Source organism: Mercenaria mercenaria, chromosome 4 (genome assembly GCF_021730395.1).
Source record: "Mercenaria mercenaria strain notata chromosome 4, MADL_Memer_1, whole genome shotgun sequence".
In the NCBI taxonomy this organism is placed as follows: Eukaryota; Metazoa; Mollusca; class Bivalvia; order Venerida; family Veneridae; genus Mercenaria; species Mercenaria mercenaria.
Window position 1 is genome coordinate 68,056,746 of NC_069364.1, and position 8,086 is coordinate 68,064,831.

General features: G+C 34.6%; 1 long non-coding RNA gene across 2 annotated transcripts; it reads left to right on the forward strand.

Moving 5' to 3' along the window:
- Positions 1-2,203: 2,203 nt before the first annotated feature.
- Positions 2,204-7,737, forward strand: LOC123552057 (uncharacterized). 2 transcript variants are annotated; one of them, XR_006686537.2, is made up of 4 exons: positions 2,204-2,586; positions 3,856-3,987; positions 4,226-4,365; positions 6,799-7,737. It is a non-coding gene; the product is annotated as an uncharacterized LOC123552057 (long non-coding RNA). The 2 variants fall into 2 exon arrangements; XR_008370662.1 differs by having other exon boundaries at positions 4,226-4,361.
- The last annotated feature ends 349 nt before the right edge of the window (positions 7,738-8,086 follow it).

Sequence of the window (8,086 nt, forward strand, 5' to 3'; positions counted from 1 at the left end):
CTTTTTGAAGTGTCACAGATAGCCAGTGTTTCCAATTACGATCCATTTTTTGTAAAATTAGTACCAAGGTTCTTTAAAAAAAGATTATACTAACATTACAATGAATTACGTAATACAAAACTCTCGTGTAGAAGTTTTAACTTGTACCATGCAATATCAAAAAGCTTAGCACAAATAATATTTCAATGAACTTTGGCGATAGAAACAACAACAAAATTGTATGATGCCTCACGCACGAATTGTATTTGTAATATGCATGTTCATGTCATTCGTGAAGGCCAATTTCGCATATTTACGCGTCCCCTGCTAGCTATATGAACATGTAGTATCAACTCGCTTGGCATTCTCTCAAAGAAAGTACGGACATAGTGCAAAATTGTTGATAAGTAAACTTTGTGAGCGTCAATACCTATCACAGTGTATTTTACGCCTTTATAAATAAGCACCAGAATTATACCGGCATTAAAACATACTTTTTGTCATTTCAGTTAGCATGACATTTTTACTGAACAACACAACTTTCTTTTTTTTTTGTCAGGAAGATTTGCTGACAAACTTTGATAATAAGCTCAATTCACCTCAGAATAGAAATAGGATTGTTTGTTTTTCATAGTGTTAAAAAATAGATACACAAATACGTATGTGTGAAAAAATAAATTTAAATCTTTAAAAAATGACAAATGAAAAATAAAAAAAGCCGATAAAAAATGAAGTACAATAAACAACAAGAGCTGTCGGATGACAGCACGCTCGACTATTCGAAGAATTGATGGAAGAATGTGGTCAAAATATTGCCACAGATTTTCAGACAAAAGAAAACAATAGATTAGACAAACAATATTCCTCTTTTTGTGGATTTGGATAAGTCTTGCACTAAATGACAATGTGTGACCATGATGGTAACAAAGTGTTCAAAGTTTCAAAGTCATATATTTCAAATAGTTCAGACATAATATGGAATGGTATGAGAAACTTAACTTATTTCTATGTTAAAAAAGGGTTTAACTGAGTTAAAGTCCAAGGCCTGCATATGAAGTATTACCTACATAATATAGTGTGTGGTGGTTAACAAGAGGTCAAAGTTTCATAGCCATATGTGAAAGACGTTAGGCAAAATATAGACTGGTATGAACAATTTAACTGGTTTTCAAGTCCAAAAAAGGCCATAATTCAGCCATTATAGTTGACAGAGTAATAAATGCACTCTTGCCTACAGATGGAAACCATGTTGATATACAAGTGTTCAAAGTAAGCCACATGTCAAATAGTTTTGACAAAACGCTGACTTGTACGAAAAACTGAACCAATTTAAAAGTCCAAAAAGGGCCATAATTCAGCCAAAATAGTTGTCAGTTTTTTGTACTCTTGCCTAAAGATACAAATCATGATGATAAGCAAGTATTCAAAGTTTAAAAGCCATATGTCAAATAGTTTTGACAAAACGTGGACTGACCGTTCCAAGGCGGTGCCCCTATTTTCAACTGGTTTTCTGCCTGTCTTGTATTGTCTGTTGCGTATGTTTTCTTGTTTGTTGTAAGCGTTTTTTCCTCCTCCTCCTCCTCACTCCTCCTATTGCCCCCACCCCTCCCTCTTTTCCCCTTGCATTAGCGCTCCTTTTTTTGCATCCCCTCCCCCTTTACTTTGAATCTGTTTTCGTGGCTCCCCTTTATTTTGGCTGCCGGAATCCTAAGGCGGTACACAATTGTTTTTTCCAGCTTATATAGGTACGTATGTGTGCTTGTGAGTCTAAAGCGGTGCCCTACTATGTTCTTGTATCTTGCTTGTTTGTTTTTCTATGTTATTGTGTTGGGTGTAGTTGTGTGTTTATCTTTGGTACACGAGTGTCTGCGCTATTGTGGCTTACGTTTTAAAGTGACTGTGATTAAGGAACGTAAAATTCCCTTTGTATGTTCATCCTTGTTCTACTTTCCCCTTCAACTTCCTTGCCCCCATCCGCACCCCCCCCCCCCCCCCAATTCGAGTTGATTTTTCACATCTTTTTGTTAAAAAGCTGAAAACATATTCTCCAAGGCCATAAAATAACTTAGGGTCGGGCCAAAAATTTAGGGTAGGTCGGGATACCGGAAACAAAAAAATTTATACGCCTTATAAAAAGTACAAACACATCACTGACCTAAAAACCTAACTGATTATTGTATTGACTTTATGTACCATGACGACTCTATTTCATGCGGTTATCTAACTGTTCACTGACATGTTACGTGTTCGTTGAATCAATTATAACGGATACTATCATATGACTGTAATACGAATATCTAGAGGTAGTGTGTTTAAATAAAAGATTAAGTAAACATTGTGTGGTTTAAGTCATTGAATAACGGCTTCTTTCACTTACAACAAGCATATATCTTTCAATGTTTTGATTTTGACTGAAATAAAAACAATATGGACATAGCGTTTGAAAACAATTTATCAAAATGATTAGAATATGTTAGAATGATCTTATATCTATAGTTTTAACTTCTGGATTGTAAACAGACGTAACATGGAGAAAATAAATTAAAAGTGATATTAAATTCATATGGTTGTTTTGTTTTTTCACGGAAATATAAAAGCGTTGTAAAGGTAGCTATTGTTTTGCTTTTAACTGAACAAGTGCATTATTTCACATATACAATGTTTCTGTGAGTTTAAATGCTCATAATGCGTTTTTAATATATAACGTTGCTGCTACATGTTTATTTCTTGTTTAATGCTTGTTTCGATACAATGTTTCTTGATAGATTTGAAAACTGGTTAACGTAATATTTAAGATTATTTTATCAATTTATTATGAATGCCTCCCTTCTGTTAAAGTATAATATTGAAAATAGGGCCTTAAGATTGATTTGTTTCCGGTAACATGCTTAAATAATAGGCTAGGTAGATTGGATTAAAAATATGTTAAGTGAGACTTATTTTTTTTTGTGTCAATAAATTAATATAAATAAGGGTGTTATGCATTAAGAGCATCAGTGAGTTGATTTCTAACATCACTGACCATGATTAAAGCATAAAAAATGCAGGTTTTGTTTTACTTTTTTCTTAAATCATTTAGGGTAGGGTCAAAATTTAAGGTAGGTCAGGATACCGGAAACTAACCTTTTTCATTTTGCGCCTAGTGATTTTCCAACCATACAATTATGCGAAACACCTTTTTACAGATACATTATTTGTTTTAAACATAAGATTAAAATTCCTATGGAACTTAAAAAATAGCAAGGATGTTAAGATTTAAATGGTGTTAAATGTTGCAAAATTAAACCAGAAAAGCAAAACACCAAACAAACATTTACTGTGATTATGCAAATAAAAATATACAACTCAATGTTATCATTCATTGTCATATATTCATTTGACATTGGTATGAAGGCCAAAATATGCATTTAAACATAGTAAGTAATCAACTTATATCCTAATTATCGGGCGATTGTGTTGATAAGAGACAATATTTTGATCTTTTCCCGTTTAGTAATATTCCAGTTACTTTAATAATAACATTTAACAATTCCGTATATGCATCTTACATGATCATAAAGGTACGATCACATTCGCTGGTATGACATTTTTCATTGTCATGATGTTTACTGGTATTGTCTTTAAATAAAACCAACTTATCGTGTTTCTTCAACTATATAGGATTCACCGTTCCGCCATCTTTAGTTTGTCCTCAAGCGTGCTACGTTTAATGAATTTCCTTCGATATATAAATGCGTTACAGATTATAACTCTAGATGTAGATTACACGTGTGATATACGTCTCAATGGTAATATACAGACTATACATTTTGGCAGGTTTTCAAAAATTTAATTACGAATATTATGTATCTAATTTTGTATTGTTTCGCTTTCCAGACACCATTTTCAAGAAGATGGCTTGCAGACTTTATTATTCTGTGTATTTACCTTTCTATGCAAATGTTCTAACATTGACACACGACAACTTTCGCCAGTGTGAATACTGGTTTAACTGCGCATCTTACCAAGGTAATAAAATCATTTGAATGCTGTCTTAGTATTTGCATTAGAGGATAACCGTTAGAGACAATTTACATTTTGACAGATCAGAATGTATTATTTATTTATTAATTTTTGCAAGTAAGTCCGGCGCTTTACTACCATTATACAATTCATCTAAATATATTTTGATAATCGGACAAAGTACGACATTGTTTCATAAAACACGCTATAAAATCAACTTAACTTATTGTCTTTTATCCTACAGGTTTAAAATCAAAAAGTGTGAAATATGATCAAACATACTTTCTCGGAAAAAACATAAGCTTGACGTTCGCAAAGAAACTGACCTACACAAGCCATCAACATTTGTGGACCTTGTGTTCAAATAACGTATCTCTGTTGTAGGTAAATACTACATCTTTCTTAGCTTGTTGATGTACGATCCTTGTTTAAGTATCGCTGTTTTTGAATTTATGAGATGGAAGTAAATAATTGTGTATTTGTTTTGTCATTTGGAAAAAAATTGCAGTCGTGTTCAAGTTCATAATAACAAATATGTGCACATTTATCGTTACTTTAGTGTTATCAAGAGTACCGCCTGTTGTTGCCAAAGCTCGCCTGTAAGTGCTAGCCATAAGACGGTATGCACTGCACGAGAAAGAGTTACAAATCTTGGCATTCTTGCTCATCTATTTATGACAGAAAGCTTAAAATCTATAGTATGCAAAAGTTATAGAACGACAGAAATATAACCAAGAGATACCAATTAGCTATTCCTTAGTTAAAAAGGGTCATAATTCAGACAACATGCATGAGAAAGGTTTTGACCTACTTACTTAATCTAATTATAAAGAACAAGTGTACAAAGACTTAAAGATATTGTTCTTATTATATTCAAGACCAATCATAGTTCTTGGCTTAGCTAAGTCATCATATGATGATAAATTAGTGTGCAATATTTGAAGTCTGTTGTTTGTATACACGAACCTAAGCATCTGTAACCAAGAACATTTTATGTGCAAAAAGGACCATTTTCTAACACATTGCAAGCGAGAGTAATGGTTTTTGGGCCCCAGAGCCACGCATTTGCCAACACCAAAAAGAAGCTGTAATGGAAAAATAGTTCAGAAGGGTTGCTTCAAACATCCAACAAATACATATTAAAAAGTCATTAGGTTTCAAAGCTGTAGCTCATATTATATTTAAGACAAGTTGACTAATTTAAAACAAAACGTTCTTAGCTAATTTGCTTGTTTCATGATGATAAACAAGAGTGCAAACGTCATACGTTAAAGCTTTTACAATTTCTGAGAAAAGGTGGACCTTTAAAGATCTAAACATACGTCGACGCCGACGATCATGTAACGACATATCTTTAAAAATTTGACGAGCTACGAGGAGTGTTCGATATGAATTGCTTATTGTCCTCTAGCTCGATATCCACGTGGGGCACGATAAAAACCAATACCTACATGTATAGGGTTATTCAATACCTACACAACGGTGTATAAATGTACATGTTAGACTAAGTGTAAGACATAAAATTTGCCATTTGAATACACGCAATCATTGACCACTGTAGTAAAAATGGTTGGTAGAAGCGTCGACAAGAAAGATGAAATACGGGCTTACATCAAAGCTCGCTCAAAACTTGGTTGTTCTTTGAAGCAGCTGATGACTGAACTTTCTACTGCTTATGGACCTTCTTGTGTATCTTATGACACAGTTCGGCGGTGGAAAAAGAAATTTGAGTCTGGTGTAGAGTCCATCAAAAATGCACCGAAATCAGGTAGGCCAAAATCTGCATCTCTTAAAGAAATCGTTTCCAAAATAAAGGAAATCATTGAAGGAGATGCCAGATTTACAGTTCTTGATATTGCACGAAAGGTAGGCATATCACTATCAACGGTTCAACTTATTTTGAAGAAGTATTTGAAAGTCAGAAAGATTTCTGCTAGATGGATGCCACATCAGTTGACTGATAGGCAAAAGAGGCAACGTGTTAAAATGGCCAAAAAGCTGCTTCAAATGTTTCCAAAATATGACAAAAAGCAGTTTACCAATGTCGTCACAGGTGATGAAACCTGGGTCCATTTTTTTGAGCCCGTCAGAAAGGTTAGCAATAAGATCTGGGCCACTAAACACAGCAAACGCCCAATAATTGCCAAACGTTCTTTGAGTGCAAAGAAGGTTTTGTATGCAATCTTCTACTCTGGTGAAGGAGTCGCAATAAAAGTGCCGGGGAAAAAGGGTAAAAGCATTACCGGAAGGTACTACAAAGACGTAGTACTGAAGAAACTGAAAAAGTATTATCAGAAACGACGCCGTGCCACTGGTTTTAAACATGTCCGTCTTCTACATGACAATGCCCCCGCTCATACCTCCGCAATAGTTACGGCGTTTTTGAAGAAAGAAAAAGTAACTGTTTTAACTCGCCCCCCGTATTCCCCAGACCTTGCCCATTGTGATTTCTTTTTGTTTCCGAAATTGAAATCATTCCTTGCTGGGCGGAAATACCAGTCCCGACAGGCACTTGGATCTGCCATTCATCAGTACCTTATTACTGTGCCCAAATCAGCGTACCGTGACGCCTCCAAGAAGTGGAAAAACCGGCTGAAACTTTGCATTTCTAGCCACGGGGAGTACTTCGTGGGCATGAAATGAGCCCTTTTGGGCTAACTTGAAATTTGAAGTCTCAGATAGAAATAAGCAATTCATTTCGAACATCCCTCGTATAAAGCATAAGTTCTAATGTTATTGTTTTTAAACTTTTTATTCAATGGAAAATGTCTTGTCATTCTTAAAACGTTCCTAACAATTTCCGATCTTTTCATGCAGGTGTCTAACAACGAGTTCTCAATGGAAAAAACAGATGTAAAACATTCTACTTACGAAACGCAAGTTACTACTGGCAAACTGCATTCGGAAAATCATGATCAGAAACACAATATCAAGAGAAGAAAACTTGAGCGTCCAGTTAAGAATAAAAATGCTATTGCAAGGACAAAGTGTAAACTGTGCGGGGCATTGTTTTTAGCTTCTCAAATGTGTTGCCAGTCAAAGCAAACAAAGCGAGATAGTGATGAATGGGAGAGTGAAACAGTATCGAGAAGGAGTCAAAATTCTTTTCCAATGCGTTATGCCGACTTACGTCAATCGTTCAGAAATGCGGAGAATGTACACATAACATATGAAAATACACCCGAAGGAAAATTTGCTTTTTTCCCTCAATATACTGACGAAAGTGATGAAAAAGAAAGTGATAAAGTGTCACGACGTAGTCAGAGGTTTTGTCAAAAGGGTAGTGTCGAATTACACCAGCTGTTGAAGAATGCGGAAAATGATTATAGAATATCTGAAGATACAACCGAAGAAATGTTCGCTAGCAAATCCGCTCAATATACAGACAATAAAGGACAAGATTTAAAATTCCAACCTTATTATACGTCAAAGCAAAGGAACCAAGGCAGTTTTGGGAATGAGAGCGATAATGTGTCTCGAAGAAGTCAAAACGTTTGCCCGAAAGGTAATGCCGACTTATGCCAACTGCTGAGCAATGCGGGAAACAATTATAGAACATTTGAAGATACTGCCGTAGATACTCTTACCTTCCAATTCCCTCAGTATAACGACGATAAACGAAAAGATTTAAAATTTCGATTTTATTATGATAAACCATTTTTTCCAACGTAATGATTATTAAATCATAACAAAAACCTTTTCAAAACTTAGTGATAAGAAATGATTAAAATATTCTAGTTATCCGTAAAACTTTCATTTTTTTTAAAAAAAAAGTAAAAACGTCATGCTAAAGACCTCTCAATGTTCAACATACCATCATGAGAACGTTCTGGATTAGTGCATACTACTTACAATAACTGAATTAGATTTATATCCCTCATGTCATCAAATGGTGGCTCAGTCTAAACTATGTTACTCAAAAATGTTGAATTCAGAAACGTTGAAACTTTCAGAACATGACATCAAAGGCGATGTATTGTTTTAGAAGTACGAGTTATTCTTCCTTGTTTTTAGTCATTTTCACCGTAGCTTCTTTGGAGAATTATGTCTTAATGAGTGTGAGCATCGTGAAGTGATACTTTTATCATTGTATACATTACTTCTG